This window comes from Engystomops pustulosus, chromosome 3 (genome assembly GCF_040894005.1).
Source record: "Engystomops pustulosus chromosome 3, aEngPut4.maternal, whole genome shotgun sequence".
NCBI classification, from domain to species: domain Eukaryota; kingdom Metazoa; phylum Chordata; class Amphibia; order Anura; family Leptodactylidae; genus Engystomops; species Engystomops pustulosus.
In genome coordinates this window covers 92,296,805-92,310,449 of record NC_092413.1, presented here as the reverse complement: position 1 = coordinate 92,310,449, position 13,645 = coordinate 92,296,805, and the positions used below count along the sequence as shown (strand labels likewise).

The following is a 13,645-nucleotide window of genomic DNA, read 5'->3' as shown; positions in this document are numbered from 1 at the left end:
CGCCAACGGGGATACCCTGATTGGGTATTACGGAATGCTTACCAACATGCACTTGGCACAAAGAGAAATTACCTCCTAAATCCTCGCCCAAAAAACACTACAGAACCTCAGACCCGAATAATAGGGACCTATGATGCAGGACACAAGATGATCCGACAAACCCTTCAAATGTTCTGGGGTATCCTTCAACGAGACCCAGACATCGGTAATTCAATAGGTGATGTACCACAAATCACTTTCCGTAGAGGCAGAAATTTAGGTGACAACCTGGTACATAGTCACCTGATGCCAATCACAAAATCGACCTGGTTTCCCAAACCCCCTCTAGGTACCTTTAAATGCAAAAGATGTCAGAACTGTAAATACATCCGAGAAGGATCCAGTTTCTCCAGTTCTAACACAGATAAAACATTCTCCATCAAGAAGTTCATCTCCTGCAGAAGCACGGGAGTGATTTACTTACTTACCTGCAGTTGCTCCATCCAATATGTCGGGAAAACAATCCGTGAGTTGCGAACGAGGATAGGAGAACACATCAGAGATATCATTAACAAACAAGACACCCCGATTGCGAGACATGTTTGGGAACATCACCAAGGACGCCCAGAAGTGATCAGTTTCCAGGGTGTAGAAACTGTAAACCCTCCAACTACAGGCGGCGACTATGATAAATTGGTGTGTCAAAGAGAATCCCGATGGATTTTCACTTTGGGCACAGTGAAACCAAGAGGTTTAAATGACTATGTCCCATATGCCTGTTTTATATAAGAGGTTTCCTTTCCACTACTGCTGGACTCCTATATTACTTTATAGATTGGGTCATTCAGACCATACATGCCAAACATTATATATCTTACTATCTTCTATGAGTAACCATAAATCTATGCCCCTTATATACCTCTAGTGGGTATCACTGCTGAATGGATACACTATTTTAACATTATGATACCCAAATCATACAGCATCAATAACAATACAATGCATTTAGTGATCCCAAACCTCATACTATTGCATTGTCCAACATGATATATTATTGACCATATATTCAACCAGTTGAGCCTTATAGCCTTTGAGTATTGTTCACATAGCACTTAGTGCCATCTCGTTTCATTTAACCCCATCTCTTACCTGCCATAAACGAGAAATCCTGCATTTTTTCGTCTCCATAGCAATGGACACATTGGTCACACAGATCTAGGAACCCGGATAAGGTGGGTAATCCTGATCCTGGAACGCGACAGACCTTAAGTTGAACCAGTTTCTGATCAACTTGGAGCCGGGTTTTACATACGCCCCCCCCCCCCGCCGGTTCCCGGGAAGGGGCGGAGTTAACCACTTATAACCCCCAGCATGTAGCGGCCGCGTGACGGCCTGTTACAATGCCGCGGGGGGGAATGCTAGGGATGTTACAAAATATCTAAGAATTCCATCCTATAAGAGTAAGCACCTCTGAGGACGCATCCTAATGCAAATGATGGGATGCAGAAATGCGTTAGGTGTAACTAGCAATATTTGTATTTAAATGAGGCCATCGTCAACCACTAGTGCCTTTATTTAGGTCTACTGTAGCCACTACAAGCACTTTACATTAGACCACTTGTGGCTCGCACAATCGGGACAGTGCAATACAATTCCCATAATAGGGCTGTCCTGAAGTTAGGACCACTGTACTAGTCCAACACTGCTGGCCAATGCCTGAAAAGTATAATTGTTTACACAGGACTAGTCCTACATGTTTTAATGATTTCTATTAATAAAAATTAGTTTTGTCTTTTAAACGTTTCCAGTCAGGCAGGACCTCCTTTTTCCATTAAGTATACAGCCAACCAGCCCCCTTAAAGGAAACCTACCACTGCTCACATGATGAAATCATGCGAGCACACCACCCCGTGCGGTCAGAGAGATAGGAGGAAAACCAAGAGAGTGCAGTGTCCTTTAGGCCAATGGAGCGAAGCATCCTAAGGAGGAGCTGGTGGTCCACAGTATCGAACGCTGCCGAGAGATCCAGAAGAATGAGGAGAGAATAGTCACCTTTGGATTTAGCAGTTAGGAGATCGTTGGAGACTTTAGTAAGAGCAGTTTCAGTAGAATGCATAGAGCGGAAATCAGATTGCAGGGGGTCAAGGAGCGAGTTAGCTGAGAGAAAACGGGAAAGTCGAGAATAGACCAGGCGTTCCAGGAGTTTGGAGATGAAAGGGAGGTTAGAGACTGGTCTGTAGTTAGCAGCGCTGGATGGGTCCAGGGAAGGTTTCTTTAGTAAAGGGGTAACAACAGCATGCTTGAAAGATGAGGGAAAGACACCAGAAGAGAGAGAGAGGTTGAAGATTTTAGTGAGGTGAGAAGTGACTGCTGGGGATAGAGACTGTACAAGATGTGAGGGGACGGGGTCACTGATGCAGGTAGTGGGGCGAGCAGAGGAGAGGAGCCTGGACACTTCTTCCTCTGTGACTGGCTGAAAGGAAGAGAGTAAACAGGGTGCAGTACCAGAGTGAAGGGGATTTATGGAGTTAGTGGACTGGGTAATTATTTCCTGGCAAATGTAATCAATTTTATCTTTAAAGTAGGTGGCCAGATCTTCCGCCCCAAGGTCTGTGACAGGTGGTTGCACCTTTGGTGTTAGTAAGGAGTAAAGAGTATTGAAGAGCCTTTTGGGGTTGTTAGAAAGAGAAGATATTAGATTAGTAAAATAGACATGTTTAGCAAGATGAAGAGCAGAGTTATAGGATTTAAGCATAAATTTAAAGTGAAGAAAGTCAGAGGAAGTGCCCTATTTTCTCCACAGACGTTCGGCACTCCTGGAGCACTTACGAAGGAAACGGGTTTGTGCCGTGTGCCAAGGTTGCCTACATTTGTGTCGAAAAGCTCGAACTGATGGTGGTGCCATCTTATCTAGGGCACTTTTGAGAACATCATTATAATGATTAGGACAGGAGAGAGAGGAGATGGGGGACAGCAATAGCTGCACAGTTTCTACGAGGTGGGGAACACTAATGGCACGTGGGTTCCAGTGATAAATGGACTTATTCTCTACAGGACAAGAACTATTTACAGTAAAAGAGAGAAGGTTATGGTCTGAAAGTGGAAAGTCATTGTTAGTAAATTCAGAGACAGAAGAGACCAAAGACCAAATCAAGGATGTTTCCCTCTTGGTGGGTAGGAGAATCAGAGAGTTGTACAAGTCCCAGAGAGGTAGTAAGTGATAGAAACTGAGATGCTGAAGAGGAGATGGGGGTGTTCATATGGATGTTAAAGTCTCCCATGATGAGTGTTGGGATATCACACGATAGAAAGTGAGGGAGCCAGGAAGCAAAGTGATCAAGGAACTGATAGGGTGAGCCAGGAGGACGGTATACAACATCCACACGGAGAGAGAATGGGCAGAAAAGTCTGAGGGTGTGAACCTCAAAAGATGGGAAAGTAAGAGAGGGTACAGGAGGAATGACCTGGAAAGTGCATCGTCTAGAGAGGAGTATGCCTACCCCTCCTCCCTGCCTATTCTCTGGTCTGGAGGACTGTGAGAAGTGCAAACCATCATAGCCAAGTGCAGCAAGTGATGCAGTGTCATCCTGCTGGATCCATGTTTCGGTGATAGCCAGCAAGTCAAAGGACTTGGAAAGAAACAGGTCGTGAATGGACTCCAGTTTATTGCACACAGAGGGCACATCTGAAAGGAGTTGTAAGACAGGAAGGGGAGATAGTAGAGGGGATGCATTGGATATTGATGAGGTTAGTAGGGTTCCTGTGAGGGGTGGAAAGTTTTGAGCAGAAAGAAGGAGGACCAGGGTTTGGAGAGATATCACCTGCTGTAAGTAGGAAGAGAATAGACAAGGAAAGAGGATGATTAAGCGATTATGAGAAGGTGAACTCTGCTTCACAGCAGAACAAGATGGAGTATGGGGGTTGGATAAAGTATAGAGAACATGGGAGGAGTAAAATGGTGAAGGAAAGATTGAAGAACAGATGTGTACGGAGGACACTGATGGGATAGATGGGCGAAAGGATAGGAGAAAAACAGGTAGCAATAGTACAAAGCCATTGAAGAGGTAGAAAGACAAACCAGTTATGAAAATCGATGATTTGTTTGCATTTCTATGCAAGTTTACCTTTATCTTAGCCTTTCTAATTGCCGCTTTTATAATTGCCATTCTCAAAGTATTGCGTGACACTCGATCTATAGGACGGTCTGCAGCCTACAGACCTTGCAGCCTAGAAGAAACTAAATGTAAAGGGAGGGTGCAGAGCCATACTTGGGTTGTAAAATCATTAGGCCCCAAATGCAGGACGCATGAGTGAAAGTTTCTCTTGCAAAGAAAAAAAAACAAAGTTTCTAGATATAAAGATCTGTTAATTAAAGAAGATCAAACAGGATTGTAAACTTTAGGAAGAAGAATTTGATGCAGGGATGGGTTACCATTAAAGACAGCAGATCAGGACACACAGATGAAAATTGCAGAGATATAACAGCAAGCAGGGATGGGTTACCAGTAGAGGAAGAAGATGGGAGGCTGTATATTTATTTATTGCTGGGGACTGTATTACTGTGGCGTGGTAGACGCCTATGGGGACCATGATCCAGCGGCAAACTGTGCGACTAGGTAGCGAGTCCCACCTATCACATAGATGTTAAATGAGTACCCTGTCTGGGCTACATTCTGTGGGGGCCTCCACCAGATTTTGCACCCAGGGGCCCCCACCAACCTTAATCCTGACTCACTTTCAAGGTAGCCAAAAGTAGTGTGGTTTTTCTTACCCCATCCTGGAAAACTTATTTCTATTTTTTCCCAGAATCCCCTAGTGGAGAGTCAGTGGAAATGTACGTTGTACGATCTTAGTGAATCGCTGCACGCAGCATTATAGACGGACAATGCACTTTCAGTGAACTCCAGTGACACTGTTAGTAAAAGTGCCCTATTGTGTACTCTTTACAAAAAAAACTTTCAAATGTCACTTCTTAAAAAATCAAGTTATGAAATGGGGGCAGCACGGTGGCTTAGTGGTTAGCACTACAGCCTTGCAGCACTGGGGACCTGGCTCAACATCTGCAAAGAGTTTGTATGTTCTCTGTGTTTGCGTGGGTTTTCATCCGGGTCTTCCAGTATCCTACCACACTCCAAAACATACTGGTAGGTTGATTAGATTGTAAGCCCCTTTGGAGACAGGGACTGATTTGGCAAGCTCTGTGCTGCACTGTATAATTTGTGTGTGGTGTAGAAATAAAGGAATTATTGTTATTATGAAAGAAAATTCTCAAATTTCAGCTGCGATATATGTGCAGGGACTCCCTGTCTGTCATCCAAACAGTGGCACTGACACTTACAGTGTCCTATGCACTGTGTGTCATCCAACAAACATTTCCATGTTTCCATGGACTGCATTATCGGTTTGGTACTAGTATTTTCAGGCAGGGTTTCTGTGTGGCACTTTTACATAATTAAAGGGCACAGTATTAGAGAGTGTTCATTTGTGTTCACATTTGTTTTGGTCAAAAATTTGTCTGGAATCTTCCTTAAATTCTTGTTCAATTGGAGGATTTTTCCAATATAGCAATGATTCCAGTTTCCGGACTTCATTTCATTTCAGCAGTGCCTGCCCCCTTCTTTTTGTTTCTCTTACATAAGGTGTTAATGCGTGCAGTGGGTATAGTTTTCCAACCCATTGAATATCTCATGTCTTGGGAATAACTACAGAGTGGTAATTTCCTCTTTGGAGAGCGTACATGAGAATCACTGTATGTGGAAGATTTATCAATGCTTCTAATAAATTCACCCCTATGAGAATGACAAAGATTGCTATTCTGTAAGTACCAGAAAAGTTAATGACAAGGCCCCCCCAGTCATGAATTGGGGTTAGCTTTGTGTTGGGTGCCTTTTTTCTCGTTGGCATTTTCCCTTTCCGCCTTCCTTGTGTAAAAATGGTATGATCCTAGTTTGAACTTACCTTTTTTTAGATGACGTGGTTTCATTTCTAGAAGTTTCCAGTAGCTGGGAAAACATCTGGTGGCTGACAGCTGATTGCCATATTACATAAGTGATTAAAATTTGTTTCTGTAAGGCCCCTTTCACACTAGGGTTTTTCACACGCGTTTTCTGTACGTGCTTTTGACATACAGAACTTGCATTGCACTCTGACCCATTGTAACCAACAGGCTTTTTCAGACTTGCATTTTTGCCCCATACAAGTCTATGGAGATGCATCATAAAACGCATTGCACTCTGAGACACATGCAAGTCCAATGCAAGTGCAATGCGTTTTTCACGCATCAATTGCCATAGAAAAGATAGAGCTCAGTCCTGAGTCCTTTTCTGCGTGAAAAACGGAGACACTGAACAAACTCTGACTGAAAACTGATTGAACTCTGATGCAAAATGTCAGTTGTTCACCCAACCCTGAACGCACCCTGATCAGACTCTGATGTGATCTGCAACGCAAGTGTAAAAAAAAGAGGCCTAACTCATAATAAACACCACTGATTATTTTAACCCTTTCAGGACACAAGCTGCCTCTGAACTTTTCGCAGGAGGTGCCGATCTGGGGGAAGGGACACTCAGAGCATCTTAAATGCTGTATTCACTACTAACCACAGCATCTAAGGGGCTAAACGACCACGGTCGGTGTGCTCACCTTGACGGTAGCCTGGCTGTCAGTATATGCCAGGCTCCTATTGTGATAACTTGGCCATTATTTCTGAGCCCGTGCGATCTCCAGGATGGTATAGTACCTTGTGGTGCTTCAAAGCAGCGCTCACCACAAGGTACTATACAGTCCTGGTGCAAGTAGGGGTTAATCCACATTTAAAGAGGACCTGTCACCCATAATTTTAGTAAGCAGCTCCTAGTGCTTAAACAAACGCCGCAGTGTTAGAAGGATAGCGTTACCGGAAACCTCCGGTAATGCTATCTAACACTGCAGCGGAGTACAATGTTAAGGCGGGTTGGGGCGAGGTGACTGCCACAGTCACCGCCACACTATGGTGGGAGCGAGGTTTCCAGTAATGCTGTCCTTCTAACACTGCGGCGTTTGTGCAAGCACTAGGAGCTGCTTACTTTAGTAAGCAGTTCCTAGTGGTGAAATTATGGGTGACAGGTCCTCTTTAATTTTTCTACTTGTTATTTATTAAGTCAGTAAAGGAGTGGGGGCTTGTGATACCATGGAATGTGGCCAAACATGTGGAGCACCGCTCCTTTGACCATGAAAATAGGGATATACAAGTACTTCATGTGAAAGATTCTCTCTCATTAACCCCTTAACAGCCAGGCCATTTTTCAATTTTGCGTTTTCATTTGTCACTCCCCACATTCAAAAACTTTATTATTTTTCCATGTAAAAAGATGTATGAAGGCTTCACAGTGACAGTATTTTACATGCCGTGTTCTGAGAAGTGAGGGAAAAAAAAAGTCCAAATGCAGTGAAGTTGGTGAAAAAAAACGCATTAGCACCATTTTCTTGTGGCTTGGTTTTACGGCCAACGCTGTGTGCTCCAAAATACACCTCTTATTTATTCTTTGGGTCGGTACAATCACAGGGAAACACAATTTATATAGGTTTTACTATGTTTTAATAGCTTTTAAACATTTTATTTTGTTTCGCCATCTTTTGATGCTAGTGTTTCATAAGTGTTTTTGCAAGATGAGCTGATGTTTTTTTGCTACCATTTTAAGGACTGTGTGACCTTTTGATCACTTTTTAAAAAATATGTGTTTAAATTTGTGGGGGACTTTGGGGGCATGACGATACCTAACATGCTTATGATTTTATTGTTCAGAGATCTCCGTCAGCTCCATAGAGATTAATGGAGCAGAAAGGTCATGCACGGCCGCCTGCACCATTAATCTGAGTGATGAGGGGTCCGACCGACTCCTTGTTCTCACGATCTGCGGGGCCTCAGCACTGAGACCCCCACTGATCTTAAAGTAAGGCCCTATCCCTTGGATAGGGCCACACTTTGCTTTGTAGGAAAACCCCTTTAAGTAGATCCATAAAATTATAGTGGCAGCTGGTATTTTCAACCGTTGTTCCATTCAAATGGGAGGAGAAGGTTATCAGGTAATAATAAAAAAATAAAATAATATATATATATATCAGAGGTCGCATTAACGCCTCACCACGCGTCATAGACGCGTGATGAGGCTCCATTACCCTCCAAAATAATTGCCATGCGTAAAGTTACGGTTGGCAATTATTCCCTGTAGCGCGCAGAGTGAGCGGTTCGGCGCGCGCTGCAAAAGAGGGAAATGTCAGTAGCGCGATCACAGCCGCGCGCCGGACCACTCAGCGGGACACGTGACACAGTAATCTGTGTCATCAGCGCTCTGGAGCAAGAGCGCAGGCCCCGGGAGACCTGTGGACAGCGGGGCTGCTGCTCCCCGTCCTGCTCCATCTCTACCTGCCCGCAGCTGCCTGCGTTTGTGTGATCCCGACGAGACTTAAGAGCAAGGCCGGGTGAGTGTTGTGCGTGCTGTGTGCGTGTAGTGTTGTGCGTGCTGTGTGCGTGTAGTGTTGTGCGTGCTGTGTGCGTGTAGTGTTGTGTTGTGCGTGCTGTGTGCGCGCTGCGTGCTGTGTGCGTGTAGTGTTGTGCGTGCTGTGTGCGCGTAGTGTTGTGCGTGCTGTGTGCGTGTAGTGTTGTGCGTGTAGTGTGTGTGTAGTGTTGTGTGTGCGTGCTGTTTGTGTGTACGCAGTGTGTGTGCGTGTTGTATGTGCGTGCTGTGTGTGTGTACGCTGTGTGCGTGCAGTGTGCTATGTGTGTGGTGTTTTACTGAAATTTTCATACTTTTACCCTTCTGGAAAAATGTTAGTGCGACCTCTGAGATATATATATATATATATATATATATATATATTTATTTATTTATAGGGAAAATAAAAATAAAAGGGCTATAAAAATAATCTCGTTTACTCACCTCTCTCCGCCCTCCTGTTCAGATGCAGTGCTGCTCATAACTGCCAAGTGCTTTTACATTAAAAGGCTGATGGTGTTGTCCCGATCTCAGGTCTGCTACAGCCTGAAACTCCTACTACAGCAGATGTGGCTGTGGTTGAGACGGCAAATATAGGAGTCAACAGCACATTCTAAATGCAATACCTAACCATTGATTAACCCAATGTTGAAAAAAAAGCACAATAAAATGTAAAAATATTATGAAAATTTAATTACACTATACATACCACAGCAGATAAATCAACATTTTTGGTAAATATTCTTTACAATCATATCATTTTCATACATGTATTTACAAACTTTATGTTGTGTGTTAATGCAAAAAGAGTAACATTATGTAAAGGCATCAGTTTTATTATTTTTTGTCTTCCTCAGGTTATACTGTCTTACTAAGATTATAAGCAAGGGCATTATTTACCATTATAGCAGTCATAGTAGCAGCTACTGCGGCATCCCAGGCTAGTGCGCACACAATAGTGATGAGTGAAGGATGTGCAGCAACTTCCTCCACTAGCATCTCCTTCTGACATAAATATCTGCCACACTGTTCAAGAGGACATTGTAGATAACCTTTAAAGGAAACCTACCACTTCGGATAGGGCTTCTAAGCAGCACATGCCATGCACCAGCTCAGGGTGAGCTGGTGCCGGCGCTTATCTTCGTTATGTTTTTAAACTGTTTTAAAGCATTTTAACACTTTATTAAAGGGGTATTCCGGGAATATGAACGTCTGACACAAAAACCCATGATGATATAAATAAATGAATATAATAATACTCAATGTCATTAGTCACAAAATGGAGCTTCAATAGTTTGATTTTCTGATTTACAAAATTTATGGCCTCTCTAAAGTAGGTGGAGTTATCACTAAGATGGCCGCCACTGGAAACTACAAGTTCCATGATCCTTTAGTTCTCAGTAACGCCTCCCTCTTATGCTCTGCTCCCAGTGATGATATAACAGACTTTCTTGCTCTGTTACCATAGTAATGATGTGTAACTGCCATCACCACAACACTGTCCATACTGGATGCACTGCAACCAACCGACTACAGCCAAACATAGTGATGATCACATGAACGGCCCAGGCAGGTGCAGGACATGTGATGTGGACATGTGACCAGCGGCCATCTTCTGTCCTGTGTCTGCTCTGCAACGGACCGCGCGGAGGAAATCTACGGACTGATTAAAGGGCCAGTAGCATTTTAATTCTTCATTACAGTCTATGTCACCAGCATTTTCTGTTAAGGGGAGCAAAATTTTTAATAACAACTAATTACACATTAGCTTATATTTTAAGGACCCATTTGTATATGAATTATGCTGATTCCTGGAATACCCCTTTAATGTTTATATCCGAACTACCTTCCCCGAACCGTGGTCCGCACTCGGCGCACCATGCGAGCGACCACTTCCTATTCAGGCGCACACATGGTCGCGGACCTCGGTGCGGGGAAGCTAGTTCGGATATAAACATTAATAAAGTTTTAAAATGCTTTAAAAAGTTTAAAAACATAACGAAGATAAGCGCGGCATGTGCTGCTTAGAAGCCCTATCCGAAGTGGTAGGTTTCCTTTAACACATTCTGGTGTCCGCACATGATCTGCCCTTGTGGAGGTTAATACAACAGACTTGCCACACTAGTTGCCAGGGTGCACCTGCACTTAACATAATTAAACAGCGAGTATATTCTGGCAAATAGTAATAATTCTTTTACCACTGCCATGATAAGGGCAACCTTGGACTATAAACAAGCAGCCATGTGCATTTCAGCCTGAAGTATACAGGATATCCACTACTGCAATACATTAAAATGGGTCAACTGCTTGGTCCACAACTCACTGTGGGACACTACACAAAAACCTAACCTATCATAGTGCTGCATACGTGCGTGATAAATTGTGCACAACTTGATAGACTTTTCTCATTACAAAAATAGCTAGCTCCAAAATAATAGTGCACATAACCATGAGAAAAAAGGCACATTTGACAGTCCCTCCTAGCCACATCCTTTTCTATAGGCACTCTTCAGTCTTTGTGAGGGTGATGCCACACGTGGCATTTTTAGTCCATTTTTAAACATGTGTTTTAAGTCCGTAAAAAAACGCATGCATTTTTTACAGTTTGTCTGCTTCAATAAACAGGTTCTAAGCAGCCAAAAAGCATCGTAAATGGTCAAAAACAGATGCGTTGTAAAAATGCATGCATTTTTAAACAGACTGAATACGCATGCTAAAAAATCGACGAAAAACGTCACATTTGGCATCACCCTTAGGGTGAAAACACACGTTGCGTTTTTAGGCCGTTTTTAGATCTGAAAAAAACGCATGCGTTAAAAAACGCATGCATTTTTGAAAAACGCATGCGTTTTTGACCAGTTTGAATTAAGTTTTTTAACGCATGCGGTTTTTACGATCTGAAAACAAAAAACGGCCTAAAAACGCCACTTGTGTCTTCACCCTTAGGCTATATTCACACTAACATGTGCCCGCCGTACCGTAGCAGGAAGAGGGGATGAGCGCCAATCACTTCCACCCCTCTCCATAGAGAAACATGGGGCACCATGCCGTATTCCGGGGAAAGATAGGACATGTCGGCTACAGAATGGTACGGTGCCGTGCACCCATTGCCATCTATGGGGGACATATACGGCAGTGTGAATGTAGCCTTAGGCATCAAAAAAGCACCTAACACATAACGTAGACAATAAAACATTTTATGAACAGTGTCCAATACAATGACCACACATGCAGATTAGCAAAATAGAATATTTTTACTTCTAAAATTCAGCTTTATACATTCTTTGTTTAAAGCATTTATCTGTCCCAAGATCGATAGTTACATGATAATTTGTACTTATCCTATTCAGCTTGCATAAATATTAGTACCTTGGATCATAGGAGTCTGTTTTCGTTCCAATGCATTATTAACAATTTTTTCTCCAGCAGGATATGATCATAGCATAATGAACTAGGACTCACGCTTTACTTGATCCTTAGGGCAGAGACTCAAACTTCTTAGACCCCGAGCCACGATCTAGTGAGCGCCATGTTAGCTGTTGACAGCTGTAACTATTGATCTTGGGACAGATAAATGCTTTGAACAAAGAATGTATAAAGCTGAATTTTTGAAGTAAAATTAATCTATTTTGCTAAACTGCATGTGTGGTTATTGTATTGAACACTGTTCATAGAATGCGATAATAAGGGAGAATTGGAGGATCTCCCGTCCTAGACCACGACGTTTACATATATATAATTGAAGTACTCCACATACTACATTTTCTGGTGCATGACAATAAAACATTTGGCATAAAGTTCCTCATAATTCTGTTTCAGATTAATTAGTAAATTTCTTCTGTAGAGCAGTATAAAAGCAATATACTTAATAACACAGTCATCATGGTAATAAAAAAATAAAAATAATAAAAAAACAAAACAATACCAAAGGTAGATAAAACTGAAATTACTTGAAAGCAATCTGTCAGCAGGGTCAACCCCAGCAAAGTGAATCCATCTGCACTTATGCAGTTATATCTGAATGTTTACAGGTGCCCCCTCTGGTTTCCCATCACAAATGCTGCTGGTCTCCTCCCTATGAGTGCGTTCACACGCTGCATTTAACGCTGTTTCTTATTTTAACAGGTGAAAGACAGGAACTAAACAGGTAATTCACATTAATGGAACAGGTTTTCTCCTTCCAAATGAAATTCACCTGTTCAGTTAATGCCTTTCCCTTGTTAAATTCCACAATGTGAAAGATCTATCTGTCTACGCCAGAAAACTGCACCTGAAATACTGTGCGTCACATTTATTGAAGGTTTTACACCATTTTGGTCAGACAGAAAATAGCGAGTGCGCCAGAAAATTCAATGTTGTGGCACAGTAAAGTAGACGAGAGTACAACTCCCCAGTCTAAGGGTGAAGTCACACGTCTGCAGGCGATTGGCAATCAGCGCCCAGTGTCTTGCATTTACACAATACAAGACATCAGGCACAGATTGCCAATCAAATGAGTTTGCATAGAAAGGCATATCCGATCGGCCTGGGGTCGCCCCAGTGTGCTTTGATTCTGTTAAGAAACGGAATCAAAGTGCTGAAGTGTGACACCATCCTTATACTGCACCAGATTAATAATCCAGCATAAGACACAATGGGGTAGATGTATTAAAGGGGTTATCCCACAAACACAAGTTAGGACGCTATCCACGGGATAGGGCCTAACTTGCTGATGAGTGGGGTCTCGGTGATGAGACCCCACAGATCACGAAAACGAGGGGTCTGATGGGGTCCCATGTACCTCTGTCAGACCCCTCATCACTCCGTCAGATTAAAGGACACCTGTCATCAGGTCTCTGTCACTAGTCCTGTTCCCATTACCTGTTGGAGCAGCTCACAAGGATCCCATCCCATCATTTATCTAGTCAATTCATACATTAATCATTTATTATGTAAATGAGGCTGGTCACATGGTCAGAGGCAGTCCTGTTCCCCCTCCCCTCTCCTCCCCCTGCTCATGTCTGTGTGTAATGTATAGTAAAGCATTGCTGGTGTCTGTGCTTTATCTGCTGACATGCTGCATCCTCCCATACATATGTGTGAGACACAGACATCAGCTACACATGTACCTGACATGTTCTGCTATACCATGGCTGCCTGAAGCTGTTGTATCTCTCCTATACACACACAGGCTGCAGGGACGCCAGCACCAG

General features: G+C 43.0%; 1 long non-coding RNA gene across 1 annotated transcript in view; it reads left to right on the top strand.

Moving 5' to 3' along the window:
• Positions 1-13,645, top strand: part of LOC140121624 (uncharacterized) — a 60,789-nt gene that overhangs the window by 37,835 nt on the left and 9,309 nt on the right. The window lies entirely within an intron of this gene.